The sequence below is a fragment of the Saccostrea cucullata genome, unplaced genomic scaffold (genome assembly GCF_032062105.1).
Source record: "Saccostrea cucullata isolate Sc308-1 unplaced genomic scaffold, CSIRO_AGI_Scuc_v1 ctg787, whole genome shotgun sequence".
NCBI classification, from domain to species: Eukaryota; Metazoa; Mollusca; class Bivalvia; order Ostreida; family Ostreidae; genus Saccostrea; species Saccostrea cuccullata.
Window position 1 is genome coordinate 435,440 of NW_026933448.1, and position 24,470 is coordinate 459,909.

Genomic DNA, 24,470 nt, shown 5'->3' on the forward strand with positions numbered 1-24,470 from the left:
CTATCAAAAATGTTTTCAACGGATCTTTTGGCGAATATTGCACCTTTTTTCTTTACAGGGCGTGGTAAAATGGTAAACGTTTAAGCTTTTACCTAAACATAAGAAAGTAAGTGATTGAACAGGATTTATCTAAAATGTTTTATATCCATATATGAAAAGTTTTCTAAACAAACTCTGCTTAGGATAGAAATAAAATCGCTTTGGTTAAGTGTACATGCTGATTAATATCCCTGATAATAAATGTTTCGAATTTAGATTATTCATTAAAGACAGAATAATCATTAAAAACTGGTGCTTTAATGGTTTACTAATAGTTCATAACTACATATGTCATGTAGTCCTTTTTCCGTTTTTCCTGAAATAGAAGTAAGCTTGAATCGTAATTTGAACATGTCTTTCATAATTTCAGTAAAACTTTTTGAGAGATTATCGAAATAAGTTTTTATGACATCTAATCAAACCCTTTTTTGATGTCTGTGTTTGCTCTGTTCTAAATTCGTATTGTCTAATGAACTTTTGAGCGTAAATTCTGTTCGTTATCTCCATAAATTTCATTTGAAACATATTTTGATCTGATCTAAAATGTTCAGTTGGCATTGCTATTTCAGTATTTGCTATACTTTTTCAGAACTTCATAAATAGAACATTCTAGTACCTGCTCAGTTTTTTTTAACAACCGACACACTTGCAAACACACCAGGCCTACCCACAATATCCCCCTCTACAGCTGAGCTCGTTCTGGCAGTAATCACTGCATGTTTTGTCGTTGTGATACACACAGTAAAAGCCATGCCCAGCCATGGCAATTTGTACAGAGGCTAGAAAATATTTTTGATAGATCATGCCTAGTGAGGAAAAATAATTTTCTCTATTTCGGACCATAGGGAATAAGATTTTCTATTTTGAAATTCTGGTATATGATGTAGTACTTACCTATCAAACACACGACCAACACGAGCAGAGTGAAGGATTTCATCTTCAAATTTACCATTGGAACATGTGATGGAAATAATTCATCAATTAATGATTAATAATTAATACAGAAGCAAACCTGGCAATTAATGTGGAACAATTTAAAGTAGTAATTGCGATTTAAAACCTATTAGAGAAGCTTTTTCAAACGCATTCGTGGATTAAGTCTATAACATACATACCGTTTAATTTTCCAACAGTTCCCAACAGTAACTTAACCCTTGTGGATGCTTGGAGTAGATAATCCGAACAGGATAAGTATATCTATTTTATTTCTTTTCATCTGGTGGCAGATGTTGACTGTTCTGCAAGATGTTTAGTCTTCGATTAATTCTCGATTCTCAAATTTAATGTTTTTGTGAAACCAAAGACGGAGATAATGCTGATGACGTCAGAATTGTTCTTGACTATTATCTAAATTACGTCCTCACATCCTGGACAGTCATATAACACGAGTAACTGCTTGATTTCCAAAGTTTTATAGAGAACTAGTAAGAATTAAAATGACATTATGAATGAAAATTTGTAGATTGCATCACACAAAAAAGGCGACATTTTACTAACTTATCAAATATAACGTTTTTAAGTAAATTTAAGGCTTTCAACAACAAAAGGATGGATCTACAATTGAAACCAGATAAAAATGCTTCAAAACTTCTTAAAAATTCCCATCAAAAATAACACAACATACACTGCAGGTCAATGAACTAAATTTTCTTAATTAAAGACGATCATACCTGAAAATGAGTTAGATTTGTTTTACAAACTATCTATTTTTCATGCATTCATCTAAAATTTTTAATCGTAATGCGAATTATTGGATATCAATGTTATGTCTGCGATTTTCGGAAATGACAATATTTTACAGCGCTTCGTTGACTCGTGGCTGACTTTAAGGGTCCTCCACACACACACAGCTTATATTTTCATATTATTGAAAATTACTTTTAACAACCATATCAACCTTTAAAAACTGTCCAGGGATTAAAAGGTAATTAATACTGATTTTTTAAAATGATAAATTCACAAGATTAGACAATTTTTCCCAAGGCGTTTTCATACCTAGCACAACAAATTTTGTCCTACCCTTTCGCATATTTTTAAGCTCATAGAATAAGCATAAAAACTTAATTTTATCGATCAACATATTTTTTTTTTACAGAAATTAATTTTATTTATAAAAAGTACATAAAACTCATTTTTTCTAAAATACGTTTCGAGAAAAATCAATAAAGACTCCTTTTGTACAGAAGAACCATTAATGAATTAGATTACATCAAAAAATTGAATTAAAACTTAATGCACTGATGTAGAAAAAATATTTTTTAAATCTTTGGTATCAAAGTTCCTTTTTGGAGTTATCTTTCCTGTTGCCCGGGACTCAAAAACTTTGGCAAGTCTCCGCATACGTCAACATACTATATTTACTTATTATTGGCTACTGAACTGGACAAATATAAAAATTGAAAACTAGAAACGCATACTATTTTATCAATATTTATAAACACGCATTGAGATGATGTATTATTGAAACGCACAATTTAATATGGAAAGATTTCAACTATCATAACAAACTCGGTTGATTAGCATGAATGTATAAATAACCTGAAAGTTTCTCGTCATACCGGTACCCGTTGTTTACGAATTAATATGTAACATAATCCCAGACGTCTGTTCTTCTTTTATTTTAAAAAAAAAAACCTGCACATCTTTTTCCATCTGTCACACCGTGATCATACCATGTGTTCATTGTTTATAATTAGGGTGTCCCTCTTAGTGTACTGCATACTTTTCTCATAGCAAAACCTTTATCTCTAAAGCGTTTGTAAGACTCTCTTACAAGCAGCACCAGGCCAAATCGTCAATGTGCAAACTAGAAAGAAAAACGGAAATGGGAATATTTTTTCTCTATATACGTCAAAAGTCACAGGGTCTGGAGGACCCTGAAATATGTAAGAAGATTCTGAAATTCTCAAAAGTGATAATAAAGCAAATAACAATCAAAGAAATAAGAGAAGTACATCCCCACGTTATTTTTTCGCTCCCTTTCTAATGGTAGAGCAGAAAAACGTCATCATTAGATTATTCGCCTCTCGTCATTCTTGCTAGTGATAGAGATATATGGATACTAGATTTTGCAAAACCAGAAAGTTTCCTTCAACTCAACGATAAACATATGGTTCATATATATTATATATATATACTTTTGATCTTGAATAATGTCGTTATCCCCATATGTTTCATTCATATACACGAGAAAAACACTTGCTATGGCCTCCAACTCGACATTTTGATTTTCGACGATGTGTTATCAATTCACTATATTTATTTCCATTCATACGTAGGCACGATATATCTAAGTCAGCTTGAAATTAAAGATACCACATAATATCGCATATTTATCTCATATTTGGATGATACGTTAATTGAAATTTATATAATAGCAAAGCTAAATTTTATGATAAACGTGATGACTCTTAACGTTTCAATCGTTTACTTACTTTACTCATGCAGCAATATACTGCTATTTTATTTCCAATAAACATGCTTCACGGAACATGTCACTTTTTGGAACATTTGCAATACATAGATATATTTTTGGAAATAAAAAAAAGTTACACTGTTGTATTGCAGAAAGTTCAATGATAATTTACTCGCCGACAAAATAATTACGAAGCATTATTTGGTGATATTTTGAATTAAATTGGAGTGTTAATGGATATTTTATCCTTAAATATAGATGACCAGTGCGTAGACAGATTGTCAAAAATTACAACGTTATGGAACGTCTCAGATTTTGATTTTTTACACATTTCTTCGTGAGCTAGAGATAAAAGATACCACAGAATCTGACACATCTGTTTCATATCTGAGTATTTTACTTTGAAAAAAAAAACGTTAATGATAATCTAACATCCAAGCTGTATGATAAACGTGATGACTTTTACTTTTCTTTTATCAATTAACCTTACTTATGTAACAATATACCTTCATCACCTTCATACGGAGTGTATATATCACAGTTGATTCGATAAACGAGAGCATGCTCTACGTATGAACAATTTCCAAAACGAGGTAAATTATTCACGAACATGTTGAGTAATCAAGAATAAGATATCAGCAGTTTCGCTTAAAGTAATGCTTTCGTAAGTTCTACTTTGTCAGCTAATACAATTTATCATTGAATTAAATGCTGAATAACTTTTTAAGAAATTTATTATTCCATTATTTATTCACTGAATTGACAACAGATTTTTCCGTTATTCCCTGATGATTACAAGGAGCACACGGTCGGTATAACAACAGGTCAGCAGGGGATGCTCACACCTCCATGGCAGCTGATCCCACCTCTTATGTTTGGAGGTCCATGTTTGCTCTGCTCCTATTTTGTATTGTTTTGTGGAATTTTAATCTTGAACACTGTTTGTTATCTCCATATGTTTCATGAAATATACAGAGACAACGAACAGTATTGAACTTCAAAAGTCCAGTTAACAATACAAAATAGGAGCGGAGCACACATAGACCTCCAAAACATCAGGGGTATTATTACGTCCAAAGCCGAGCAACATTTTTCAAGCTAATTGTTAGATTTTTAAACCGAATTGTCAGCGGATTTTTTCTGTTATTTCTTAAACATGACATGAAGTCAAGAAGCACAAGATGGATGTAATTGGTTGTCAGGGGATACTCACTCCTGACCCCGCCTCTGATGTATGAGGGAGCAGTGTTTGATTTGCCTCTGATGTTTATTTTTTGAATGCACTTTTTAGCTTATATTCTGTTCGTTATCTCCTAATATTTAAAACATACTTTCCTCTCTATTGCGATGGATAAAAAACAAAACTAATTAAGTGTTTTATGGATGATTTATCATTACTTTGAATTAAAAAAAATGAAAACATCCTTCATTTTAAATAAAGCAAAAAGAAAATAAAATAGCTGAATATAGAACTAAACAAATTCATATGTACTTGGTTTATTGATTTATCGGCTATATATAGAGAAAATTATGTGCAAACAAAAAGAAACAAAACCTTCTAAAAACAATGTTGTTAAAGATCGTAACTGCATTTTAATTTGGGTCTGTAGAAATTTGGGTTTTAAAATTATTCTACTTCATCTATAATCTAATTATTATCAACATATTTATATTAAAAGTGTTGCTGACAATAACAATCAAACCTGATCCTGACTTCAATAAAGAGAACTACAGGTTGAAACAATTTGTTGCCAGTAGAAATAAATAAGGAAAAAAATATTTTAAATGTCAAGTCAAACTCCTTTTTAGCTCACCTGAGCCGAAGGCTCAAGTGAGCTTTTCTGATCACATTTTGTCCGGCGTCCGTCCGTCCGTCCGTCCGTCCGTCTGTCTGTCTGTAAACTTTTCACATTTTCCACTTCTTCTCAAGAACCACTGGGCCAATTTCAACCAAACTTGCCACAAAGTATTCTTGGGTGAAAGGGATTCAAGTTTGTTCAAATGAAGGGCCACGCCCTTATTCAAGGGGAGATAATTGGGAATTAATGAAAATTTAGTGGTATATTTTAAAAATCTTCTTCTCAAGAACCACTGTGCCAGGAAAGATGAAACTTATGGGGAAACATCCTCAGGTAGTGTAGATTCAAGTTTGTTCAAATCATGACCCCCAGGGGTAGGGCGGGGCCAAAATGGCCGACCAAAGTTTTACATAGAAATATATAGGAAAATTCTTTAAAAATCTTCTTCTCAAGAATGACAAAGCCATAATTCATCATATTTATATGGAAGCATGCTCAGGTAGTGTAGATTCAAGTTTGTTCAAATCATGACCCCCGGGGGTAGGGCTGGGCCAAAATGGCCGACCAAGGTTTTACATAGAAATATATAGGAAAATTCTTTAAAAACCTTCTTCTCAAGAATGACAAAGCCATAATTCATCATATTTATATGGAAGCATGCTCAGGTAGTGGAGATTCAAGTTTGTTCAAGTCATGACCCCCGGGGGTAGGGCTGGGCCAAAATGGCCGACCAAGGTTTTACATAGAAATATATAGGAAAATTCTTTAAAAACCTTCTTCTCAAGAATGACAAAGCCATAATTCATCATATTTATATGGAAGCATGCTCAGGTAGTGTAGATTCAAGTTTGTTCAAATCATGACCCCCGGGGGTAGGGCTGGGCCAAAATGGCCGACTAAGGTTTTACATAGAAATATATAGGAAAATTCTTTAAAAACCTTCTTCTCAAGAATGACAAAGCCATTATTCATCATATTTATATGGAAGCATGTTCAGGTAGTGTAGATTCAAGTTTGTTCAAATCATGACCCCCGGGGGTAGGGCGGGGTTACAATGGCCGACCAAAGTTTTACATAGAAATATATAGGAAAATTCTTTAAAAATCTTCTTCTCAATCATTTTCTAAAAAATAGCAAATCCATGATTGGTCATGGGACTACTTTTGGATTTAAACTTTACAATAAAAAGCCATTTTATACTAGTCCTACCCTTGGTGCTCAGGTGAGCGATGTGGCCCATGGGCCTCTTGTTATACTTGGTAGTCTAAAGATGATATCCTTTCCTATATAAAATGAATTATTCTCAAAAAGCACATCAAACAAGAAAGGTAATATTTATATACAAGAGTTTCATATAGGTCATAAGACAGTGTTGATCTCGAAAAACTGCATGTATATCACAAAAATAAACTAATGTAGCATGCTTATTTTCACTCCAAAGAAAAAAAACAACTTTGTTCTCTCTGCTGACTTGCACAGCTGTTGATTAATCTCTCTGAAAATATAGATATATAAATTTACATTCTACTATTGTTTATTTCAAAATCAATTAATCAAACTAAATTAAAGGGAGGATCAGTACAAGATGGATGGATGTTAAGAATAAACATATCCTTACAAACAAAGGATTAGGTCTCCTTTCAGCAACAGGTCTTCTAATTTCAAACTGAAATTGAAATAATTAATAAAATAATATGGAATATCTCAAAGTTAAGGCTCGAACTCATATGTCTTTAAAAAAGAAAATCTAACCGATTTCTCTGTTGGCAAATACGATCGCGTGAAATCCCAGAAAGAATCCGTAGTACTTTGATTTACAAAATTAGCATATTACATGTATATACTCAACCCAACCCTCAGTAAATTACATAGAAAAAAATAATGCTGGTACAACGACAAATATTGAACCCTAAATGTCAAGACTTTGATTATTTTGTTTGTTTGTTTGTTTGTTTGTGAAACATCCATTTCGAAAATTTTCACTCATAATGAGAGGCCATTATTTAAGGGCAGCTTTTTGGGTTTTTTGATTGATATCTTCTAATAAATTGGTGTAATAACATTCAAGGATTTACTTTGAACAATGTCGAATACAACAAAAACGTTGCCTTGCAATATTGATGATATGCATGTATCTCATATCATAGGGAAAGTCATAAATGGATTATATAGACTCCTGAATTTCGTTCTAAATTTTACTATGATAAACTCCGTATACTTCATTGCTACATAGGGCTCAGGTTTTATTTTTAATTTCCCTAGTCATCTGATTCACTTCTGAAAATTTCAAGGTCCGTGTTTATTACCTTATTAACAGATTTGAATTGTTATCAGATTTTTTTTTAGAGATCCCAGGGTTTCTCACGACTGAAAATGTTTCGTTTTTGATTTTTCCACACTTTCAAATGTTTAACTTTAAATTTAGCCAATGATATGGATGCATTACATGGAAAAGCTTGCAAAAAAGTACTGATATATATCATGTTGTGCTTGAGAAGTTTTTAAAAAATCTATTTTTGATTGTCTATTGTGTCCTTATCCTACAATCTTTTAATATGCATTAACTTAGGATGTTTAATATCCATATTCCTAATCATACTTGTTTTACATGAATTTTTTTTTAAAAATAAAATCCGAAAGATCAACGAAGCGTAATTAAATTCCTTTCAATCAAATGAATCTGTATTATCCAAGAATATATGCTTAATCGTTTGACTAAATCAATTTGCATATCAAAGCGGTCATAAGCAGCCACTGATTGAGGAAAGCTGCAATCAGACTCTAGGCTTGAACTCACAAATTTTAATAAAAACTACAATTTTATACTCGGATTATGATATAAATATTGATCTACAATTGATAGGAAATATAAAAAAATATTGATAGAAAAGATTTCATATTGAAAATGCATGCGTATATTGTAACGGGAAAATGGTCGATACGCAAGTCATTTATATTACCAAGATAAAACCTGGTGTGGCCACCATCATTCCCAATCCCTGTGGTACCTTCCTGATCCATGCTGGGCGTGGCGTTTGAACTTTGTATCGTGATATTGCTCTTTCTTCTGATATCGCTTTCCGAAGACCAGGGAAATTTTAAACTAAACGGAACTTTGCCACCTTTGCCTACGGGTATTCTTGATTCGAAGACATCACTTCCTTCAAAGGATCTGTCATGATAAATATAAAATGTAAATATCAGCGTGAGTTTAATTCAAACATATATATTACGGTTGTTTTTACAACTGTAATTAACCGCAGAGATTCTGAGTATGACTGAAATAATACCGATTCGATAAATCAATCAATAATAATAATTATTGTAATTCTTTTATCATAAATTTCGAATAAATTAACAGCAAATAATTCAGGAGATATATGACAGAAAAACTTACCATTCTCTTGACAATATTGACAAGGGAAACTGTGCTGTTTCTGACCAGGGATTCCAACACAATAGATTTACCAAATAGTTGTTTTGTAGCCCATATATACTGGCCTGCCTGGTCATGTGGAATCTCATTTTTACCAGCAATTTATTTCATATCTTATTTCCAAACTTCCAAGTCTAAAACAAAATGATACTAGTTCTAAAATATTTAATATCTATTTTGACAATACTATAGACTAGCATCTATTAAGACTTGAATTTAAAATCAATCAATTTAGAATATGAATGTTTAAGAAAGTCAACAATGTACAAAATATATAAGCAGTAATACACGGGTTCTGCAATGTTTATTTTACCTGTGAGATGGGATGATTAATTTCATAAAGCCGGGTATTCTGCTCCTAGAATGCCCTGTAAACTGAAAATGAATTGAAAATTATTTATGTTGATTTACATGAACACAGCTACAACAAGGTTTAAAATTATTTAAAACACTCACTATGTTAAAGAATTATCCATAATAGCTTTCGTTTTCTCTTGAAACTCCTCTTGTGTTATTTCAACGGCCAGGGTTGTTTCTGCTCTAAACTTGGTTTTTTTTTTTGCAGTTTTTATCAAGATTAAAAGACATTCCATTTTATTTCTCATACTTGTCAAAACTTGTTTATTATGCCTTTTTGAGTAGTTAATTTTTCATATATTGTTTAATAAAAATCATACAGAAAAGCGATTTAAAACTACATTTAGCTATTTCACTTACTAGTTGTATACGGTTGTACTGGGGCTACAATGAAAATAAGAAGGATAATAAGAGGTTAATTATCTTTTCCATTATGATTCTTTGAAATATCTAAAATAATTTTTCTTACACAAGCACTTTCCACCAGCGGTGACATTGGTTCCATAGCGACAAGAACAGAAATATCTATTTTCTCCATTTTTCATTATGCAGTCCTGCAGATCTGGGTCGCAAATAGCAGTTCTATTCGTACACTCATCTACGGGAACATCACAATAAGCCCCATTCCACTTGTCATCACAATCACGTGTATTCTCCATCACACATTAGCAGCTTTCAGAACATTGGGTACCGTACCTTTTTGCATTACATGCTAAAAATATAATGAGACATAAAAACAATCTCATTGAAGAATATCGATATAACGAACAGTATTCAATATCAAAGTCCATGAAACAATACATAATAGGAGCAGAGCAAAAACGAACTTCCGAAACATCAGAGGTGGGATCAGGTGCCATGAAGGAGTGAACATCCCCTGCTGACCGGTCACACCTCCTTGTCATAATCGGGAAATAACGGGAAAATCCGTGTTCAGCGAAAAAAAATTCAGTGAAAAAATGATGGACTAACAATAAGTATGAAAAATGTCAGTCAGCATTTGACTCCATGACAAATTGTATTTGCTGACAAGGTCATTGTATTGACCATAGAACTTACCAAATGATGACATTAAACAAGACTGCTGAAATTCTTGTTTCATCAACTTGTTTGTCAAAAATTTACCTCGTTTTAGAAATTGTTCATACGTAGAGCATGCTCTTACGTTTCGAATCAACAGAGATATATACACTTTTAGTATGCAGGTGATGAAGATATATTGCTGCATAAGTAAGAGAAGTTGACGATAGAAAAGTTAAAGTCATCACGTTTATCATATAGCTTGGTTGTTAGATTACCATTAACGTCTTTTTCACTTAAAATATCCAAGTATGAAACAGATGTGTCAGACTCTTGTAATATCTTTGATCTGAAGCTCACCAGGATTATCGTATTGACGTAGGGATGGAAATTACCATTGTTAATAGACAATACGTCGTCGATATATCAAAATGTCGAGTTGAAGGCCACAGGAAGTGTTTTCTTTTTTTTCTTCTTTTCACGCATAAGATTTTGCATAAATTTGATATATTTTAGTCAAAAGCAATGATATCGCCTGTTTAACTTTACAGAACTCCAATTGAATTTCGGGTTAATAAGGTAACGTGCTATGAAGACTTATTATAGTATTCAAAACATTATTCACATCGAAAGAAGATTTATTATATAACTCATTGAGTCAAATGCTGACTCACGTTTTTCATACTTGTTGTTAGTCCATCATTTATATGCTGAATTGAAGACGGATTTTCCCGTTATTTCCCGATTATGACAAGGAGCACACGGCGTGTGAGACAGGTCAGCAGGGGATGCTCACTCCTCCATGGCACCTGATCCCACCTCTGATGTTTCGGGGTCTGTGTTTGCTCTGCTCCTATTTTGTAATGTTTTATGGACTTGAATACTGTTTGTTATCTCCATATCCTTCATATCTCTTAATTGAAATATCCATATTTTCAATCATTTTATCAGTTGCACCGTGACAGAAATATGTAGGCAACATATCATCTCGCCATGGAATTCGGTCGCACTATGACGTCTTACCCCCAAATAACTACTTACAGAATGTTTCTCTTCCATAGGTTCATCTAACAAACATATTTGCAAATATAAATATATGGATATTAATACTGATATTTACTTGTGTAAAAAGTAAATTGCAATACTTTGAAATTTCACTTGATTTACCAGTGGAATGTCTCCTGACAATGCGAAATGACCAAACCTCGGTGACATTCAAGGGCACAGGCCATTTGTCAATGGTTTAGATCTTCTGTGGATCAGTCTGAATACCTTCTCCGGATACTTTATATCCCACCAAAATGTAACGTGTGACCTAAGGGTTTCTTTTTTAAGAGATACATGGTCTTAATGTTACCCAAATGTATATAAACCTTTTCTCTGGCTCTATCTGAGCCTATAATTAATACTGGGAATAAAAATTATTTACAACAATGATTATCTATTATTTTCATGGGATACTTTTCCTTGTTTTATAATTTTTTTTTATAAACAACGGGATCTACAAGCCGTATTTCTTTGTTACCAAGTACTACATGTAAGACTGAGCCCCCTGCACCTAGTTCCAAAGCCAAGTTTCTATTGTAATGAGTACTCGGTACCTCACCCTTGTTCAGGGTTACTATACCTTGCACTTCACCACAATTTCTTGGCTTACCATTTACCGGCGCTCTGTACCCTAAGCCTTAATTTAATTTTACTGTTTTAATTCTTCTGTTCTGTTATTACCTATTATCTTTTCTTCAACTTTTCTCGTCTTCTACGGGTTTCAGAATGTCGAGACTCCCTCTGCAGTCTTTTATATAGCCAAGGGCTATACTATTCAAACAGGGGTGAACAGGCTCCTGGACTGTTCCATTATTCCAGGTCACACCAACGTTTGAATGGTATAGGCCTTTTTCATTACTCATTACACATGGAATATATAGAATCAACGAAGAAATGAAATTTAATTATTATTCATTGATAAGAGAGTATCAATAAATAATATAAAGCTAACAAACAGTAATCGATCAAAGAAGTTTCTTCAACAATACAAATTGGGAGCAGAGTAAACAGACCTCTAAAAACTTCAGAGGTGGGATCAGGTGCCATGGATTGGTAAGCATGCTCTTCGTATAAGAAATTTCTAAAACGAGGTAAATTATTGACAAACAAGTTGATGAAACAAGAATATCAGCAGTCTCATTTAAAGTCATACGTACGTTCTATGGTTGACAATGACCTTGTCAGCAAATTCAATCTACCATTGACTGACGTTTTTCATACTAATTGTTAGACAATCATTTACTGAATGTCATTGACTGAATTGTCGACGGATTTTTTCCGTTATTTCCCGATCATGACAAGGAGCACACGGCAGGTGTGACCGGTCGGCAGGGGATGCTCACTCCTCCATGGTACCTGATTCCATCTCTGATGTTTTGGAGGTCCGTGTTTCTTCTGATCCAAAATTTGTATTGTTTAATGGTCTTTTGAGTTTGAATACTGTTCGGTTATCTCCATATAATTCTCTTAATAAATGCTGCTTGGGTTGGAAGTGTAATTGCTTTGCTTTGATATAACTGATAAGTATGTCAAATAATTGATGTTTCGATTATTCATTTAACACCCATTCTCAATATAAGGGCTCAAATAATGTCGCCTCGTTTTCATTTAGAAGAAATACCACTGATGTAATTTTTAAATCAACATTATAAATAGTCATATAACAATGAATAAGAATTCATATAATTATCGATCTGAAAGGGTATTTAAGGAGTTCCAAATTCAAATATAGTAGCCTATTTGAAATGTACGTTACTATCGCCGAGGCAAATATTATGTTGAATCCCCTCTGTGTAATATATAGTTTTGATTCTCAAGTAAAAAATTTTCTGATTAGTTAAACCTTGTATCATATATATTTCTTTTCATAACAATGAATACATTTTCTTTGTGATAATAAATCATTTTTATTGTGAAATGTCCCTGTCGCTTAATTCTATTTCAACCACATTACAAGCAAACACAAAGATTATACACCTGATAGTTTTGTTCTCCTTTATTTATTGATGGGCTAAATTTGAAATTTCCAAGGATTAATTACTCCTACTTAGATAATGTAACATGAAATTGAGCAATTTGAGCAACTTTTATAAATATGTTTACGGAATGAAAGACATTTTCAATCGTAGAGATAAGAAAGAAATGTACGTTACCTATATTCTTCCATTAAGAATATATATTAAGTAGAAAATATGAGAAGACTCTGAATAAGCAACCCCTTGTATCCTGTAAACTGGCAAAGACGTTTTGCTTAACACAATTAAAAATTATTTTCTACATGAAAAGTGATCATTTGAAATGTACGTGACTGAAATGTACGTTACCATGAAATTCGAATTAAGTGAATATCGCACGAATTTTCATGTATTCTCATACTTTCACACACTCGAATGTGTACACAAAGGAAAGTTTCAAAGGTTGGAGGTCGGCTAAATCCCAAAATTAATGAAAAGAAACGTTTCTGCTGAGGAAAAAAAATATATTAAGGTCAATTATATGTAATATAATTTTGATACCTGGTATATATTTCTGAATACGAAACCTGTATGATGCATTTCTTATGATATGCAAGTTCAAATGGTATCAATATATTGCGTGTCTAACGTACGCTTGTGGAAGAGAATTGATTTTTATATTTGAAATGTACGTTACGTATGGTAACGTACATTTTGCGTATTTCTAACTGACATTTTTTTTTTATTTAGTCAATGAATTGCGTTACAATCCATTTGACAACTGACCACATAAATCCATCTAAATGCACCCCCAATCCTCGTAAATGTGGTAGACTGTTACCACATGCTAGAAAATTTATTTCTAAGTGTCTTAAATTCATCTTTGGCAACCTTTTTGCAGTTTGTTTACTTTTAGTATGCGACTTTTCGTCAATATTAATTTAATTGTTGTTGATAATTTAAAACAGGGTATGCATAGGCTTATAATTGGTAAAAAAAAAAAAAACAAAAAAAAAACGAAAAAGAAACAAAACAAATAAACTAAGAACACAAGACGGTCACGTACATTTCAAATACTGAAAGGCACACAATACTCAGTTTTGTTTGAATCATTGCATTTTGGGTTATATTTTCCAGATCTGTTGAAAAGTACGTATGTTTGTGTTTTGACAAACGATGTTGCAACATACTAAACGAAATTGTTAACAAGACTGTCGATGGATATATTCGGAATAGATTTATTTTAAGTTTCAATGGCCAAACACAAGCATTTGTTAGATCATAGCAAAATACGCCTGACTCTTATTTTTTTTTGTCTGTACCCTTGCACACAGGTAGAAGTAACTAGGCTACGACAGGTGTCAATTTCAGCGAAACAGCACAAAAGAATGGTTAAAATGAGGTGTAGGGGACTCCCCAATAATATGTGAAATGAACGTTACCGAAGTGACGTGACATTCATGTAGTTGATGACAAATAACCACGTTTGTAACATTATGATTTCTTATATTACTGCGTTAAAACGCTTCATTGAAATTATTTTTATGTCAATAATTGCTTTTTTCAATATTTTCTTATTAATAATTTACATATTATTACAAGCTTGAAATGTACGTTAAGTACTCATATTCTGAGGCAATCGTGTGTTTATAGTGGTGATTGTGACATATAACACAATGTGATTACATAGGGAATCGTTTTGGAATAAACTGAAACAAAACGATGAATTTTAAGATGAATTTTAAGCTTTTTATTAAACAGAAATATATCTTGAAATGTACGTTACATTTACGTAGTTTTCTAAATCGGCATGGATATATGTTAAAAAAGACATTAACTACAAAATAGAATTTTACTACATGTACATGTTAAGTTCCAGTATCTATATAAAATGACAAGATTCCAAACTGATCGCTCTAAAGAAAACAGAGAGAAGAATTAAAAACATATATTTGAAAAAATGTTTTTATACATCTGGATCAAAAGGTAACCTTTGTTTTTTGATAGGAAAAATCAAACGCACGTTCGTATGCCGAGAAAATATGTTGCTGACAGAGTTGGTAGGATGTGCTGGTGTTAAGATGAGATATTCCAACTGTGATTTTAATGACTACATTTTTTTGACATATCTTTTTGGACATTGAAGAAAGAGTAACGTACATTTCAAGCTACATTTCTGAATAAAATCACCCTCTACTTTACATTTTGTCATTATTACATGTATTAAAATTTGATGAAAAAAAATCTGGAAACAAAATCTTCAGATACTTTCTTTCAAAGGTAATTGATAGAAAAATTGTTATATTGAACTTCATTTTTTAAAAAATCAGAGAGGCATTTGTGCCCTTATATTGAGAATGGGTGTTAAGTCAGATTAATAACTAACAACTGATGCTTTAATGGTTTAATAGAAGTTCATTTTACATATGTCATGTAGTCTTGTTTCCGTTCTCCCTGAAATAGAGGCAAACTAACATCGTAAGTGTAAGCTTATATACCGGTATTTAAAAATATTTTTTCAGAAGCGGTATATCAGAAATAACGTACCTGGTAATTTGTATTATATATTGAATGGATTCTTTAAAATCATTTGACATATTTGAATAACATATCAAAGCATTGTCAACTTATTTTAATTTTTTTGATTACATGATAATTTAACACATCATAGAGAAAGACAAGATCAATTCTATTAGTGCTTCACCTGTCCAGTTACTTTTAGCAACCCACACACTTGCAAACACACCAGCCTGATCCACAGTATCCGCCCCTACAGCTGAGTTCGCTCTGGCAATAATTACTGCACGTCTGGTCATTGTGATACACACAATAGCAACCATTCCCTGCCATGGCAACTTGGATAGAGGCTAGAAAATATTTACAGTCGTACATTGATTTATATTTCATGCCTTATATTACATTACTGATTATTAGACTAAGAAACAAAGTATATACGAGGGTCATTAAAATGTAGTCAGAGTCTTTCATAATCATATTATTTTTACAAGAATTTAGATCAACACATTTTCTTATGTAAAAACATTTACTTTGTCGATGTGTGAAGATTCATTCCATTTGATTAAATGGAACTCATGATAGTCAATTTTAAAAGCAACAGGTTTTGTCACCACGAAGCACGCTTAACAACACTGTAACGTCAAAACAACACCGAAAAATATGTGGACCAAATTTGGTCATAATATGATGTTGAATAGAAAAAATTATGACAAAAATCTAAGTTTCTTTTAACGATTCTAGGATCGAGTGTCGAGTTATTTAATCCATTTTATTTCTTTTCATAGGTTTTCCTATTGTAAAGTATGCTTCCCCTATTTCAGACTGTAGGAAATGTAATTTCATTGTGACATTCGATGTAAAAATATGAAGTACCTACCAAGCAAACACACACACAACACGATCAGAATGAGGGATTTCATCTCCAAGTTTTGATTTAATTCTGCGGATGAAAATATAAAAATCTGTTGTTTACATTTATATAAAAAGCAAAAGCCATGAAAAACATAAGATAAAATACACGCCACACGTAGAATTACTGTATATCACTCTATTTTCACGACACCTTATTTTCGCGAGGTAGCCATTGACTCTTGATTAGCGAGACACAATTTTCGCGAATTTTGGTTAATGCTCTATATAATCTTATATAATCTTGAGGAATACTATTATACGCGAGAATTAAATTTTCGCGAGCACACGGTCTCGCGTAATTACGCGAAAATAAAGTTCTCGCGAATGAAAAGTGATTTACAGTACTCAAAATTGTCTTACTACGGGATTATTGGAAATCTCGTTGTATCAACTTATTAAGTAATCAAGTAGCTATGATCTATTTCAGTGCAAATATGCTTGTCAAGTATTAGTTTCGATTAGAAAAGTTTTGAGATGCTTTTTCAAACCGTCTCAGAGTAACAAATAAAAAAAAACATACCAGTAAATTTTCCAACGGTTCCAAACTGCGGTAGAACCTCCGTGGATGCTTGAAAAAGACAACTGTAACAGGATAATCATATCTATTTTATATCTTCTTTTCCGGTGGCAGATGTTAGCTAACTAGATGTTAATTTAATATTTTTGTGGAACCAAAAACTGAGATGATGACTTACTTACGTCAAGAGTGTCCTTGTAGTACATTTCGTCTACATGTACACTTCCTTGATAAGTGACAGGTGGCACGAGTGTTCTTTTGTTTTTCGATGTTCAAAAGAATAAGTAAATATTGAAATGATGTTATACAAGAAATCTTTTCTTAATTCACTCAAAATAATTCAAAGATACATAGAGTTCATTGAAATATAACATTTTATGTAAATTAAAGTTACACAATGGGACAAAAATCACGTGTTTCTTTTAATATATTTGTAGCATAAAGAGAAAGACTTATGAAAATTATGAGTATACAGCGAAGATATGACAATTAAACTGCACTGTAAAGCAAGAAAAGACTGCACAATATAAGTGCTGGAAAAACTGTTTCGTTGTTTTCGTGTATGTCAAGGTCGTGCCACTTTTATTTTTAGATCTAACTTGTAAACAACATTCAACTGGAGCATGCAAGGGTGAGAAATATGCTTTAACAACTTTTTAAAAAGATTGCATAAATTTTTTTGGTCTACTTACATTCATTCCTGGGTACTTGAGACCAAGGTAACAATGATAACATTCAATTTTCTGCGCCCGCGTACAATAGGCAGGAAGAAGTAAAGCAATATTTTCGTTATGGGACATACTGAAATTATTTATACTTAATTTTTTCCATAAATGTGATTTCTTTAGGTTCTGAAACCTGTTATTTTCTGAAACCTAATACTTTTAGGAATTGAACAAAATTTACTCGGGTCATGCAAAATTCGACGTTTGACAATTTTCTCCTTTGTGCGTCACGGTGTCTCTTTAATTAAGTCTTTCAAACACAGGTCTTAAATTTAAACAGAATGCTGAAAATTTCTCTAAAAATCATTTAAGAACTGGCATAGCTTACATTGTTGATTCGTGAACTAAATCTTCTGATTGATAAAGAGAAATAGTTAAAGAAATAAATTTTGGATTGTCAATTTTGTTTTATTAGTTTTTTATTTATGTTTTCATGCCTTTATTTCTATTCTTACTGATATATAATGTGAAATTTCGCATATCACTATTATACTAAGGATTTTCGAGAATGAAATAAATTGCACCCTTACCATAAGGCGATGTCTCAATATGAGTAAAAAGTTCCCAAAAGGGGCTCTAAAAATGAACAAACACACAAAATCAAGGCTTATGAAAAGACACCTTGCTTTTACTCGCTTTCCATTAGGAAAGTTGTTTATCGTCTCATTCGAAATTTTTCACTCATATAGAGACGTCACAATCTAACGGTGAAGGGCTTCAAATTTAGACTTTTACTCGACACTCAGGGAACGGATCTTTATCGCGCCAAAATTAGCCTTTTTAAGGTATCATCTGAAGGACCCGCAATTTTCATTTCAAATTGCCGAGCGCTTGGTGAAGGAACAATTGCTGTCTATTTTGTATCGACTTAGATCAGTCGCGGCTGGGGTTCTAATCCCCGACATTCCAATCACGGAGCAAGTGCCCTGCCGACTGAGCTACCGTGTCGATCCAAATTTACCATTGAAACTGCTATATAAAATTTGAAGATAACGAACAGTTATCAGGCTCAAAAATCAATTTCACAGTAGAATCTTGGATCAACTACACTTAATTTTAGAAAAAAAAATTCCTTTGAAATTCCATCCACCTGCCTGACTACACGGGCCTTGAAATTAAAGTAATTGATCCGCAATGTAAGTTTTTTCTAAATAAGCAAAGTGAAATATTTGATCCTTTATTGTAGCTCAAACTTAATGCTCTAGCTAAAGCTTGTGGCCTGAAGTCTGTAAATACTTTTGAAAATAAAACGTACTTGAAACTTTTTTCAAGTCAAAACATGGCTAAAACAGTCTTGAAAACTTAACGGTTTACAGAGGACTGGACTTAGAAGAATCATCTATGTTCGTTATATCCTTATATTTTATGCAGACTTTCCGCTCTAGAACCTATAAATAAATAACTCCTTTAATTCTTTTTTGAATGATTTATTATAAATCTGAGTTAAAAATGAAAACATTATCTATTATAAAGCATAAGGCAAGTAAATATAACTGAATATTGAACTGAAACAAGTACACTTGTACTGGGTTTATTGCTTCATCAGCAATAAATAAGGAAATTTACGTGTAAACAATAAGAAACGAGAACTTTTAGACAATTTGAAATCACATGAGTTTACAAAAATCAACAGCTTACAAACTTACGATTTTTCAACTTTATACAAAGCAATTCCAACGACAAATTAAAATCCAGGCTTTTTGATATCATTGACAACTGCTTCTTCAATAAAAATGGAACTCGTAAATTTACTTACCTCGGCATTGGTCATTTGCAAAATTATTGTGTTAAAACAGATTCTGAGTTCACACATAAGTACTCTGAAGTGGACATCAAGAAGATGCTTGAGTTTCTGATTGAAAATATCTGTGTGGTTTTTCGAGACCAGGTATTCCAACAATCTATTGGAATTCCCATATGTACTGATTGCCTTCCGTTATTAACAGACTTATTTTTATATTCATATGAAGCAGAATTTATGCAGAATCTTATGCGTGAAAAGAAGAAAACACTTGCTGTGGCCTTCAACTCGACATTTAGATATATCGACGACGTATTGTCAATTAATAATGGTAATGTCCATTTCTACGTCGATACGATATATCCTGGTAAGCTTGAGATAATTCATAAAAGATATCACAGAGTCCGACACTTCTGCTTCATACTTGGATATTTTACTTGAAAAAGACACGAATGGTAATCTAACAACCAAGCTATATGATAAACGTGATGACTTTAACTTTTCTATCGTCAACTTCCCTTACTAATGCATTGTCAATTAATAATGGTAATGTTCATTCCTACGTCGATACGATATATCCTGGTGAGCTTGAGATACTTCTGCTTCATACTTGCATATTTTACTTGAAAAAGACACTAATGGTAATCTAACAACCAAGCTATATGATAAACGTGATGACTTTAACTTTTCTATCGTCAACTTCCCTTACTAATGCAGCAATATACCTTCATCACCTACATACGGAGTATATATATCTCAGTTGATTCGATACGCAAGAGCATGCTCTACGTATGAACAATTTCTTAAATAAGGTAAATTATTGACAAGCTAGTTGACGAAACAAGAATATCAGCAGTCTCGTTTAAAGTCATCATTTCGTAAGTTCTATGGTCGATACAATGACCTTGTCAGCAAATACAATTTATCATTGAGTCAAATGCTGACTGACGTTTTTCATACCAATTGTTAGTCCATTATTTATACACTGAATTGACGACGGATTTTTTCCGTTATTTCCTGATCATGACAGGAAGCACACGGCGGGTGTGACCGGTCGGCAGGGGATGCTCACTCCTCTATGTCACTTGATCCCACCTCTAATATTTCGGAGGTCTGTGTTTGCTCTTCTCCTATTATGTATTGTTTAATGGACTTTGGGATTGAATACTGTTTTTTATCTTCATTTCCTCCTAAATCTTATAACTGAAAAGAAGAAAACACTTGCTGTAGCCTTCAACTCAACATTTAGATATATCGACGACGTATTGTCAATTAACAATGGTTATTTCCATTCTTATGTCGATACGATATATCCCAGTGAGCTTTAAATAAAAGATACCACAAGGTCTGACACATCTTTTTCATATGTAGGTATTTTACTTGAAATGGTAATTTAACAACCAAGCTTTATGATAAACGTTATGACTTAAACTTTTCTATCTATATGAATATGATATCAGCAGTCTTGCTTAAAGTAATCCTTTCGTAAGTTCTTCGTTGTCAGCTAATACAATTTATCATTGAATTAAATGCTGAATGACTTTTTCAAACTAATTATTAGTCCATTATTTATTCACTGAATTGACAACATATTTTTGCGTTATTTCCTGATGATTACAAGGAGCACACGGTCGGTATAACAGGTCAGCAGGGGACGTTAACACCTCCACGGCACCTGGTCCCACCTCTTATGTTTTGGCAGTCCATGTTTGCTCAGCTCCTATTTTGTATTGTTTTGTGGAATTCTAATCTTGAACACTTTTGTTATCTCCATTTGTTTCATGAAATATACAGAGACAACGAACAGTATTGAATTTAAGAAGTCCAATTAACAATACAAAATAGGAGCGGAGCACACATAGACCTCCGAAACATCAGAGGTAACATTACGTCCAGAGCCGAGCAAAATTTTTCATGCTATTTGTTAGACTTTTTAAACCAAATTGCCAGCGGTTTATTTCTGTTATTTCTTAAACATGACATAAAGTCAAGAAGCACAAGATGGATGTGACCGGTTGGCAGTGGATACTTACTGCTGATTCCGCCTCTGATGTATTTGAGAGCAATGTATGCTTTATCTCTGATATTTATTGTTTGAATGGACTTTTTAGCTTATATTCTGTTCGTTATCTTCAAATATTTAAAACAGACATTCCTCTTTATTGCGATGGATAAAAAACAAAATTAACTCTTTTGTGGATAATTTATCGTTACTTTAAATTAAAAATAAAAACATCCTCCATTTTTAATACAGCTAAAAGAAAAAGCTGAATATAGAACTAAAAAATGCATTTGTACTTGGTTTATTGATTTTTCGGCAATAAGAAACAAAACCTTCTAAAAACAACGTTATGTTAATGTTCATAACTGCATTTTAATTTGGGTCTGTAGAAACTTTTTAGAATTATTCTACTTCATCTGTAATTTCATTATTATCAACATATATATTCAAAATGTGCTGACAATAACAATCAACCCTGATCCTAACATCAATAAAGAAAACTACAGGTTGAAACAATTTATTACCTGTAGAAGTAAATAAAGAAAACTATTCTAAATGTCAAGTAAAGCTCCCCTTTTATACTTGATAGTCTAATATGATATCCCTTCCTATATAAAATGAATTATTCTCAAAAAGCACATCAAACAAAAAGGTAATATTTATATACAAGAGTTTCATATAGGTCATTAGACAGTGTTGATCTAGAAAAACTACATGTATATCACAAAAAGAAACTAAAGTAGCATGCTTATTTTCACTCGAAAAAAAAACCAACATTGTTTTCTCTGCTGACTTGCATAGCTGTTGATTAATCTCTCTGAAAAATATAAATATATAAATTTACATTCTACTATTGTTTATTTCAAAATCAATTAATCAATACAAATTAAAGGGAGGATCAGTACAAGACAGATGGATGTTAAGAATAAACATATCCTTACAAACAAAGGATTAGGTCTCCTATCAGCAACAGGTCTTCTTATTTCAAACTGAAATTGAAAAAAATAAATAAAATAACATGCAATATCTCAAAGTTAAGACTCAAACTCATATGTCTTTCAAAAAGAAAATCTAACCGATTTCTCTGTTGGTAAATACGATCGCGTGAAATCCCAGAAAGAATCCGTAGTACTTTGATCTACAAAAATAAGTATATTACATGTACTGTATTCAACCACACCCTAAGTAAATTACATAAAAAAATAATACCGGTACAACGACACATATTGAACCCTATTTGTAAGACGCTGAGTATTTTGTTTGTTGACCGGTCAGCAGGGGATGCTTACTCCTCCATGGCACCTGATCCCACCTCTGATGTTTCGGAGGTCCTTGTTTGCTCTGCTCCTCTTTTGTATTGTTTTATGGACTTTGAGATTGAATACTGTTCGTTACCTCTATATCCTTCTTGTTTGTGAAACATACATTTCGAATTTTTTTTCTCATATGAGAGCCATTACTTAGAAGGCTGCTTTTTGGGTTTTTGCTTGATATTTTCTAATAAATTGGTTTAATAACATTCAAGGATTTACTTTGAATAATGTCATATACAAGCGTTGCTTTGCAATATTGATGATATACGTGTATTATATAAACTCCTATATTTCGTTCTAAATTTCACCACGGTAAATTCCGTCTACTTCATTGCTACATAGGGCTAAGTGAATAAACATGTTTTTTTTTTAAATTCTAGTCATCTGATTCACTTCTAAAAATTCGGGGTCCGTGTTTACAATGTTTATGTTATCAACAGATTTGTATTGTTATCAGATTTTTAAAAATGTTTCATCTTTGATTTTTTCACGCTTTCAAATATTTAACTTTAACCAATGATATGGATGCACTAAATGGAAACGCTTGCACAAAAGTACTGATTTATACCATGTTTTGCTTCAGAAGACTAAAAACAATCTTTTTATGATTGTCTGCTGTGCCCTTATCCTACATTTCGAAAATAAGGAATCTTTTAATATGCATTAATTTAGAATGTTTAATATCCATATTCCTAATCATATTTGTTTTACTTGACATCTTTTGCTTATTCGTTTGACTAAATCAAGGCGTCATTAAGCAGCCATTGATTGAGGAAAGCTGCGATCAGACGCTTGAACTCACAAATATTAATCAGTACTACAATTTTATACTTTGATTCTGATATAAATATTGATTTCAAATTGAGAAGAAATTTTTAAAAAAATAGTTATAGAAAAGATTTCATATTGAAAATGCATAAGTATATTGTAACAGGAAAATGGTATATACGCAAGTCATTTATATTACCAAGATAACACCTGGTGTGGCCACCATCATTTCCAATCTCTGTGTTACCTTCCTGGTGCAAGCTGCGCTTGACGTTTGAACTTTATATCGTAATATTGCTCATTCTCCTAATATCGCTTTCCGAAGACCATGGAAATTTTAAACTAAACGGAACTTTGCCACCTTTGCTTACGGTTATTCTTGATTCGAAGACATAACTTCCTTCAAAGGATCTGTCATGATAAATATAGAATGTGAATATTAGCATGAGTTTAACTCAGTCATCAAATACATTAGGGTCGTTGTTCCACCAGAAACTACAAAGATAACTGAATCAGAAGAGAACCCAAGAAAATGTAACAGAAAGTATGTTTCTTGTTCAAATGAATTTTATCAGCACGTACATGACATGCAGAATGAAATATATGGAAATGCATGTATATGGGGATAATAGTTTTAAAAAAGTGTCGTAGTAAGTTTCTACGTTCGAAGTTTCAAAAATTAATAGTGGGTAGGAATCAAAGAAATAAAAAAAGTTATTAGATTAGATTCCTCATTTTATTTGCCAGCATTATGAAAATGTTCTCGTATGAAGCTCTAACATGTACCTATCGATTTCAGTTCCATCTCTCTTCTCATATTTTCTTTTACAATAAACAAATATGACGAACATGGCTGTAATAGCAATCAAAAGAAAAGGTATACCGATGCCTAATCCAATGATCAAGT

The 24,470-nt window shown here is 32.4% G+C and overlaps 2 long non-coding RNA genes across 3 annotated transcripts; both read right to left on the reverse strand.

The window, feature by feature from the left end:
• Window positions 1-324: 324 nt before the first annotated feature.
• Window positions 325-1,203, reverse strand: LOC134238359 (uncharacterized). Its single transcript, XR_009985981.1, has 4 exons — window positions 1,155-1,203; window positions 934-976; window positions 656-818; window positions 325-355 (listed from the first exon to the last, which is right to left on the reverse strand). It is a non-coding gene; the product is annotated as an uncharacterized LOC134238359 (long non-coding RNA).
• Window positions 1,204-6,505: 5,302 nt separating this feature from the next.
• On the reverse strand, window positions 6,506-24,470 carry LOC134238358 (uncharacterized). Of its 2 annotated transcripts, none has more exons than XR_009985980.1 (5): window positions 24,350-24,470; window positions 23,763-23,974; window positions 22,559-22,620; window positions 6,872-6,919; window positions 6,506-6,748 (listed from the first exon to the last, which is right to left on the reverse strand). It is a non-coding gene; the product is annotated as an uncharacterized LOC134238358 (long non-coding RNA). The 2 variants fall into 2 exon arrangements; XR_009985979.1 differs by lacking the exons at window positions 6,506-6,748; window positions 6,872-6,919 and adding exons at window positions 22,085-22,299; window positions 22,424-22,471.